This window comes from Sus scrofa, chromosome 5, assembly GCF_054392235.1.
Source record: "Sus scrofa isolate SSC_HxYL_T2T_F1_AM1 chromosome 5, Sscrofa_HxYL_maternal_Yorkshire_Landrace_v2.0, whole genome shotgun sequence".
Taxonomy (NCBI): Eukaryota; Metazoa; Chordata; class Mammalia; order Artiodactyla; family Suidae; genus Sus; species Sus scrofa.
The window spans coordinates 58,650,531-58,660,945 of NC_139387.1; positions in this window are offsets into that span (position 1 = coordinate 58,650,531).

Sequence of the window (10,415 nt, forward strand, 5' to 3'; positions counted from 1 at the left end):
GTCAGTGAAAATGATTTAGTCCTGGAGTTCCCCTTGTGATGCAATGGAAACGAATCTGACTAGTGATCATGAGGTTGAGGGTTTGATCCCTGGCCTGGCTCAGTGGGTTAAGGATCTGGCTGTGGTGTAGGTCACAGAGAAGGCTTGGATCCTGGGTTGCTGTGGCTGTGGTGTAGGACAGCAGCTGTAGCTCCAACTCAGCCCCTGGCTTGGGAACCTCCATGTGCCACAAGTGCAGCCCTAAAAGAAAAAAAAAAGCCAAAAAATAAAATAAAATAAAGAGATTTTGTCTTTCAGTGTCTTTCAAAAGGAAATGCAATGTGAACAGAAACTTTAGAAATGTATACATCTACTTTTCAATGGATTGAACACTAAGGGCATTAAAAATAGCCTCGAGTTTTGACTCTGGGAGGACAGAAAGGAGACGGTGAGAGAGAAGATCAATAGAAAGAAACACTAAACCTCTAAAAGTGGAAGAAATGATGGGTATAAAAAGGGATAAAAATTTTGTTAACGTCAAGACTGTATTAGATAACAAAGGAAAGCAGCAAGTTGGCTTTAAAAAAGAAAGTTTTGAGTGGCAAACGTTTCTTCTTTTTGGACCAGGTTAACTTTTTTCCTCCACAGGGGGATTTTTTTTCCTCTAGGAGTATTTTTGGCTAAGTGAGATTTTTATTGAAAATTGATCCGATTTTATTTAAGATATGCAGTTACCAAAATATGCATTCTTACTTTTTTTTTAAAGTTTTCATTGAAGTACAGTTGATTTAAACATTGTGATAATTTCGGCTGTAAAACAAATTCAGTAATACATGTACTCACATCCATTCCTTCCCCCCCACCCCCCACCCCCCGCTCTTTTGGGCTGCACATGCAGCATATGGAATTTCCCAGGCAGGGGTTGGAGTTGCAGCTGCCAGCCTACACCGCAGCCATAGCTACGTGGGATCCAAGCCGCATCTGCGACCTGCATCACAGCTCATGGCAACATCGGATCCTAAACCCACTGAGCGAAGCCAGGCATCAAACCCACATCCTCATGGACACTAGTCAGATTCATCTTTGCTGCATTACAACAGAAACTCCCACACATCCATTCTTGTTCAGATTCTTTCCCCATATAAGCTATCACAGAGTACTGAATAGATTTCCACCAGCTATACAGTAGGTCCTTGTTACTGATCCATTTTCAATATAGCGGAGCGTATATGCCAATCCCGATCTCCCAATCCATCCCTCCCCACAACACTTCCTCCTTGGTAACCATTAAGTTTGGTTTCAAAATCTTGGAGTCTGTTTCTGTTTTGTGAATAAGTTCTTTTGTATCATTTTTATTATATTCCATGTATTAGTGATCTCATATGATATTTGTCCTTGTCTGATTTATTTCACTTAGTATGATAATTTCTGGGTCCATCCAAGCTGCTGTAAATGGCATTATTTCTTTCTTTTTAATGGCTGAGTAATATTCCATTGTATAAATGCACCACATCTTCTTTATCCTTTCTTTTGTTGTTGGACTTTTAAGTTGATTCCATGTCTTGCCTATTGTAAACATTGCTGCAATGAACATCAAATGCAGATCTTTTGAGGGGAAACCACTACATTTTCTATTCTAGCATCTGACTCAATTTGCTTCCTGATATTACTGAAGCTCCCTGTAGAAACATAAGATTTTATTTTAAAAAACTGCAAGATCAAAGGCAAGTAGGACTCCTGCTTCCAGTTTTGGAGCAAACAGTTCTATGTGAATAAAAAGAAGCAGAGAATTAAAAAAGGAAGCCATAATACATTCAATTAGCCAATAAACAAATATTTCTTGTGTCTCTTTGGTATAAATAACTCTTCTAGTTGTCATGGTGAGAGTCAGAAGGCAAAGCCCATGTCTTCAGGGAAATAAAACATATAAAAGTGTAGTAATGGGGCATTTAGATGTTTAGTACAGTACACAGAGAATTATACTTGTTCCTAAATGTTGCAGAGTGAGTCATGGCTCTTTCCTTTTGGTTGTAGTGACTAAGGCTATAAATGAGATGACATGTAGGAAATGATGTCATAAATTGTCAAAACCTACATATGTGCAATATTATCATAAAAATAATTGTACAGTGGTAGAATCCCATGTGCCACGACAGTTCTGAAAAGTAAATCTTTATGGACTGAGAGACCCTTTATGGGCATAATTTAGCATATAAGATTTAAATAAGTGGAAAGGATTATGAATAACTCAACAGCATGACTGGAAAAAATATTGTCTGTATGTCTCACATCCTAAAACGGGATAATTTCTAAATGAATCAATAGTTTAAACGCAGAAAGAAGAAAAAAATATTAGTTGTAAAAGAAAATATGGTACATTCCTTTATTTTACAATTTTTTTTTTTGGTCTTTTTGTCTTTTTAGGGCTGCACTTGCAGCATACGGAGGTTCCCAGGCTAAGGAGTCCAATCGAAGCCTTAGCCACCTCCACCCGCCTACAGCACAGCCAGAGCAACGAGGGATCCGAGCTGCATCTGTGACCTACACCACAGCTCTCGGCAACACTGGTTACTTAACCCACAGAGCGGAGCCAGGGGATTGAACCCGAGTTCTCATGGATCCTAGGCGGGTTTGCTAAACACCAAGCCATGACGGGAACTCCTAGAACATTCCTTTATTATCTTGGACTAGAGAGGACCTTTCTAATTAAGTCTCCAAGTCTAGAGTCATTAAAGGGAAGATTAGCCCAGTTCAACAGCAGAAAAAAAGAACTGCTTACCTGAAAAAACAATGCAAACAAAGTCAAAAGAAAATGAAAAACTGGTGAAAAATATCAAATCCCAGGCTAAGGGTTAGTCTCCCTAATGTATAAGGACTCCTTAGGAATTAACTTTTTAAGCTTTTAAATTTTTTTAAAAATTTTATTTTTATTGAAGTGTAGTTGATTTACAGTGTTATTTCAATCTCTGCTGCACAGCAATGACCCAGTCATACATGCGTGTGCACGCACACACACACACACACACACACACATACTTTTTCTCATACTATCTTCCACCATCCCAAGAAATTGGATATAGTTCTCTGTGCTGTACAGTAGGACATAATTGCTTATGCATTCTAAATGTCCATTCTAATAGAACTTAATTATTTAAATGCCATAGAAAAAGAATCAAAGGGCCGTGCATATACAGTTCACAAAGAAGAAAGCAAATTACTATGAAGTAGGTGAAAAAATTCCCAGCTTCATTCATAAGAAGTGCAGGTTAAAAGGAAACTGATGTTTCACTTTTCACCTACTAGGAAAAATCCGAACATTTGTTGACACTCTCTAATAACTCCCTGTGGGGAATTGGGAGTCATATATTGCTGGAAGGAATACAGATTGATGCACTCTTATGGAGGGCAATTCAGTAACATCTCTCAAGTTGTAAATGCATATATGCCTTTGATTCAGAAGTTCCATTTTTTAAACTTAACCCTGCATACTAGCAAAGAGCAGCATGATGCATGTGTTAGTGTAGTCAGGCGGCATCGTTTATAATACCAGAAGATGGTGAACAATTGAAATGTCTTTCAATAGAAAGACTGTTAAAGCATGCCTTTTCAGTCAGTGGCATATTATTCCATGTTTGAATGAATCAGCATGCTCTCCAAATATCAGTACAGGAAGATGGATTGATGGGTGAAAATAACAGCCTGCAGAAAAATAGAGGGAGGAAAAAAATTGATATTTGGTGTTATGTACATTAAGAAACTTTAAGTTCATTTAAAAAAAGAGTGATGGTTAGGGGTTAGGGGAGAGGAAATGTGGTAAGAACTGGACATATGAAAGGGAGAATTTTAGGGTAAAATTTTTATATTTTTATGGCTTTTGAAGCAGGTGAATGTATTGATTAATTTTTTTGAATTAAAAATGTAAAAATTACTTTAAATGTTAAAAATAATATCAAGGACATTAACATCTTCAGAAATTCTGACAAATTAATGTTGTCTTCTTGTTTCACTTTTCTCCAGTGTTCTACACTGTGGGAAAATAGCAAAAACAACTTAATCTTTTATGAAGTGTCCTTTGGATGCTGAAGGCTCTAGTGATGATTTTTTTAATGTTCTTGTCTAGTTTACAAAATAAAGCAACCCATGCTAATTAGGTCATTGGATTGTAAGAGTTACTTGCTACTGTTTACAGAAATCAGAGTTCTGTAAAGCTAATAATTATCTTTGGGGAATTTTTGAGATTCTATGAAGTGTTACAGTATATAAAATATTTTCATTGTATGACAGGTTATAAATGTTATTATAAGACATAAACTCTGTGTCTTTTTTCAAGCCCCTGGAACAGGTTGTTTCTTAATAGACACTGTGTTTCAGAGTCTAGAATTGAGACCCAAATTTTCTTATTTCTAGGTTATTAGCTTGAAACCCACAGAAGCTAATAGTTGAAGAGCCACTATTCTCCTTAAATATTCTGTTTTACTTTATCTATGCTCAGATAATAGAGGACAAACCTTACCGTGTTAAACCAATAGATTTCACTGGAAAAAATGGAGGAAAAATGAATTCTTTCATTCTTAGAAGACAGATTTAATTTAAAACAACCTAGAATTTTTTTTTTCTTTTTAAGGCTGTATCCTACAGCATATGGAAGTTCTGAGGCTTAGGGGTCCAATCAGAGCTGCCGGCCTATGCCACAGCCACAGCAACACCAGATCTGAACCTCATCTGCGAACTACACTGCAGCTCACAGCAATGCCAGATCCTTAACCCACTGAGGGGGACCAGGGATTGAACCTGCATCCTTATGAATGCTAGTTGGGTTCATTACTGCAGAGCTACAATGGGAATTCTCGAAATTTTATTACTAGAGATCAGAGAAATAAAACATATATATGGATGTAGTCATATGACATTTATATGTTTAGTCTAGTGCACGAACACTACACTTATGTTCAAATGTTACACTTCCAAAGCTATGGAAGTGATTATTCTACTTCAAATTCATGCAATGAGATTATCATGAAATAAATCTGATGTCTATGTTCCAAGAGATATACCAAACCCCGAGGTTTAGAAGGGTTAAATACACAGTGAATTTTTCTCCCAAGGGAAAAAAAATCAATCTGAGGGTGATGACAACTCACTTCCCAGGTTATCTCATGTTTGTTCTACTACATGGTATTTGACTGCCCAAATTACCAAACACTCAAGGTTGCCTGGCACATCCTCTTAGCAATGGGGAACTAGATGGCTGGCTGACATGATATTTTACTGCCCAAATTACCAAACACTCAAGGTTGCCTGGCACATCCTCTTAGCAATGGGGAACTAGATGGCTGGCTGGAAATTATGACTCCCACCTGATACCGGGCAGCTGGTACTTTCAATTCATCTTGAAGATATAAATGGTCATTTCTAATCAACTACATAATTCTAAAACAATGCACAGGATATTTTTAACTGTAGGCAGAAATAACACATATAGATTAGCCGAGGGCTTTACAAGGAAACATCATAAACGTACTTAGAATTTTTAGATATATTACATTCTGTTTCTATCCCTAATAATAATGGGGCAGAGGGGGCAGATGAGAGAGAGGAAAAGTGTGCTAAAAAGCTTGTGCTAAAAGCTTGGCACAAGCAGGCTTATAATGAATGTTAATTCACTTGTATATTAAAAAAAACAAAATTTTAGGTTAAAACATGTGTTTGTGCCTATACAGCAGCTGTGACAACACCAGATCCTTTTCTTTAACCCATTGCACTGGGCTAAAGAATCAAACCCCACACCTCCGAAGTGACCTGAGTCGCTGCAGTCAGATTTTTCTTTTTTTTTCAGGGCCTCACCTGCAGCATATGGAAGTTCCCAGGCTAGGGGTCATATCAGAGCTGCAGCTGCCAGCCTACGTCATAGCCACAGTAATGCAGGATCTGAGTTGCATCTGTGACCCACACCACAGTTCACGGCAACACCCATACTTAACCCACTGAGTGAGGCTAGGGATGGAAACTGCACCCTCAAGAATACCAGTCTGGTTGATTATTGCTGAGCCATAATGGGAACTCCTGCAGTCAGATTCTTAACCCACTGCACCACAGCGAGACCTCCTACATCTCATTTTTTTTGGTCATGCCCACAGCACGCAGAAGTTCCCAGGTCAGGGATCAAACCCGCGCCATATTAGTGACCCAAGCCACAGCAGTGACAACGCCAGATCCTTAACCTGCTGAGCCACCAGGAGGCAACTCCTTTTATATTTCATTTTAAAATTGTGCCTTTAAATGCTTTCCTCTATGCCTCAACCCATACACTAAGAAGTAAGTTCATTTTATTTATTTATTTATTTATTTATTTTTGGTCTTTTTGCCTTTTTCTTGGGCCGCTCCTGAGGCATATGGAGGTTCCCAGACTAGGGGTCGAATTGGAGCTGTAGCCACCAGCCTGTGCCAGAGCCACAGCAACTCGGGATCCAAGCCGCGTCTGCAACCTACACCACAGCTCACGGCAACGCTGGATCCTTAACCCACTGAGCAAGGCAAGGGATTGAACCCGAAACCTCATGGCTCCTAGTTGGATTCGTTAACCACTACACCACAATGGGAACTCCTTTTTTTTTTTTTTTAATTTTAATATTAAAAATATATTTGGATACTCTAAATTTTTTAAAGGTAAAAATAAAAATCTCCCGAGAAATTGATTTTGCTTATTATCTTGTGAACAAAAAGAACAGAATAAGAGAAATGAGGTCCTGTTTTACGTGGATATTTTTGAGACTTATCCATGCTATAAGGAGTTTTACACATGATTGTGTCCAGTTTTTTTTTTTTTTTTTTTTTTTACTGGATACTCTATATCTCCATTCTTGTTTTTTTTTTTCTTTTTAATCCTACTTCAAAGTTGTACTGCCTTTGCACTACTATATGGATAATTGTAAGCCATGTGAAATGTTGTCTAAAAAAAATGTATGCTTCAAGTAAATGACACTACACAAAATACAGTAACAAGCAGAATTTCCAAATTGTTATTGACTGTCACGTTCCAGATATTGTGCTAGGGAGTTGAGATTCAAAGATGAAAATAGGAGTCCCCCGGTGGCTCAGCAGGTTAAGAATCTAGCATTGTTACTGCTGTGGGGTGGGTTCGATCCCTGGTCTGGGAACTTATGCATGTTGCTGGAGCAGCCAAAAAAAAAAAAAAAAAAAATTGAAAACAACACAATTCCACCTACAACAATCTTGTAGAGAAGAAATAGAGGCAAACGGAAAATCATTACGAAATGCAGTGTGACAAAAGTAGCCAGAGGTACACCCAGGCAATAAAGAAACATTAAAGTGGAAATCTAACTTAACCTAGAAGGGTAGAGCTTAAGAAAGTCTTGGTCCAGGTGACACCTAGAGAAGCAGAAAGGAGTTGGCCCAGGACACTGAATGAGTGGCCCATAGACTATTCCTGCAGAGAGGACAATGGTTGCCCAGCAAGAGAAGCAGCTCAGAACTTTGTGTGGGGGCTGTGAATGCAGGCTGTTGGCACTGGAGCATTGAAATCCTGTTCTGAGTGTTACCCAATAGACCACAGTGGTGACAGAGAAATGGAATCTTTTGAGATATCATTAACAGAAAGAAAATGGATAGGACTCAGGGCTTAAATGTTAAACTATGAACATTTCCAGATGCAGAATGAAAAATTCGGAAGTATTAATAAGGGCCCTGACACAAGGTAATGATTTCCCATAGGGAGTGTCTTGAAACAGATTGCTAGGAAGCATTAGGGAAAGTTTCAGTAAAACCTAGGGCACCTCAAAAAGAAGATACAGAAGGAGTGCCTGACGTGGCTCAGCAGAAACAAATCTGACTAGCATCCATGAGGACACAGGTTCGATCTCTGGCCTTGCTCAGTGGGCTGGGGATCCGGTGTTGCTGTGAGCTATGGTATAGGTCACAGGTGCCATTTGGATTCCATGTTGCTGTGTATGTGGTGTAGGCTACAGCTACAGCTCCACTCAACCCCTAGCCCAGGAATCTTCATATGCTATGGGTGTGGCCCTAAAAAGCAAAAATAATGAGAAGAAAGACTTTATTCTCTTCTGAATCTAGCTAAGGGCTTTCCCCAGCTCCTTGCAAAGAAGCAACTACAAGTTGATATCAGAACTTTCATTTGTATTCTTCTGCATAGATTATGCTTAAATGTTTAACAATTGTTTGTATTACTCAAGGCATAATGTCAGTTCAGTCGTGCTCACCTAACAGTGTTGTCTTCATGAAATCCTAAATAATAAAAATCTCCAGAGACTGATATGCATTAAATATCTCAACCAGGTGAATGCTACCTGAATTGCACTCAAACTTCTGCTATCCAGAGTAAGGAAACCAGGTTAGTATTTCTCACTGAATGTTATTTTACCAAGTCCAATTTCTGTATGCTATGTTGACTCTAGAGAATGAATTTTTTTTATCTTTTTGAGAATTCACCTGCAGCATATGCAAGTTCCTAGGCTAGGTGTCAAATTAAGAGCTACAGCTGCTGGCATACACCATCCAGCAACACCAGATTCGAGCCTCATTTACACCCTAAATTGAAGTTTGCAGCAGCACCAGATCCTTAACCCACTGCGTGAGGCCAGGAATTGAACCAGCATCCTTACAGACACTGTTGGTTTCTTAACCTACTGAGGCACAGCAGGAACTCCTGGAGAATGAATTATTTGCCCCCGGGGAGGAACAATCTGTTTCTCTTGACTTCTCAGGCAGGTTTAAGGAGGTGAACTCTGCATGAGGATGTTTTTCAAAAGTATCTTTTTGACAAAGAATTACCATCAATAACATGAGTAAATGTCTTCTGAATCCCTCAAAAAAAAAAAAAATCAAAAGAGAAAGAAACAGATGCTTAGAACAGATAACAACTTTCTCTTCCTGTTATTCTACAAACGGATCTACTCCTCATTGAAGGAAACAAAAATTTTTTTTCTTCTTCTTCTTTTATTTATTTATTTATTTATTTATTTTGCTTTCTAGGGCCGCACTTGGGGCATATGGAAGTTCCCAGGATAGGGGTTGAATCGGAGCTGCAGCTGTCTGCCTACGCCACAGCCACAGCAACTCGGGATCCAAGCTATACCTACCACCTACACCACAGCTCAGGGCAAGGCTGGATCCTTCACCCATTGAGCGAGGCCAGGGATGAAACCTGCATCCTCGTGGATCCTATTTGGGTTCGTTAACCACTGAGCCTTGAAGGAACTCCAACATTTTCATTTTAAATGATGCATTTTGGTAGAGGTGAATTTCTAAAATTCTACATAACTAAGATAAAAATCCTTAATTATTTTAAGTTTCATTGAAGTATAGCTAAATTACAAGGCTGTGATAATTTCTGCCGTAGAAAGTGATCCAGTTATATACATATCAATTCTCTCTCTTTTCCCCCATAGATTATCATAGAATACTGAATTAAGATAAAATTCTTAATGTCATATAGATGCTCACAGACTGGTACACATGTCCTGGCAGGTACCCAGGCTCCTGTGGGGTGATGAACTATGCCAGGTATCCACCAATATTTCATGCAAACTTAAAAAGCCCTTCTTGGAGTTCCCGTTGTGGTGCAGCAGAAACAAATCTGACTGGGAACCATGAGGTTGTGGGTTCGATCCCTGGCCATGCTCAGTGGGTTCAGGATCCGGCGTTGCCATGAGCTGTGATGTAGGTCGAAGACGAGGCTTGGATCTGGCATTGCTGTGTCTGTGGTATAGGCTGGCAGCTAACAGCTCTGATTAGACCCCTAGCCTGGGAACCTCCATGTGCTGTGGGTGTGGCCCTAAAAAAGACAAAAGAAAAGAAAAAAAGACAAAGACCTTCTTTGTTATTTAATAGAAATCATCCAGTTTCAAACCTAGATTTTTTTTCTCTTATTGAAGTATTCGGATATCTTACAATTCTTAATCAAGATTTTTATGGTTTAAGACAAAATAAACCTTAAGAAAAACTTTCAAGGTCTTTCTCTGTTTTTCCACAAGTAATGTGAAAACTGTATGTTTTGTTCCTGAATCAAGGCCTAATAATTTTAATAAGGTGCAAAGTTGAGATCATAAATGCTTTCTGAACAAGCAGTATCTCTGAACTTTAATCCAGAAGTTAATTGGTGTAGGATTGAGGGACTCAACATCAATTTTTAATTGCAAACCTCTAACCTGGTGTCCCTGTGTATCTGCCCATCTCTCCTCTGAGGGTAAGAACTACTAAGCTAATTGTCAAAGAGATAATAAACCTTTTAATTTTAACTCTTCCTTGGTTATTTTAGAAGACACTGCATGCTTATATCCTGATTATTCATTTCCTGAACTTGCCTGAGTGGTATCTGCTTGTATTGCAGTTAGTTTATCTTCCCTGTTTGGGTCATCCTCAGGAATATGCTGTCCCTTACAAAAGAACTGCTCTGCCAG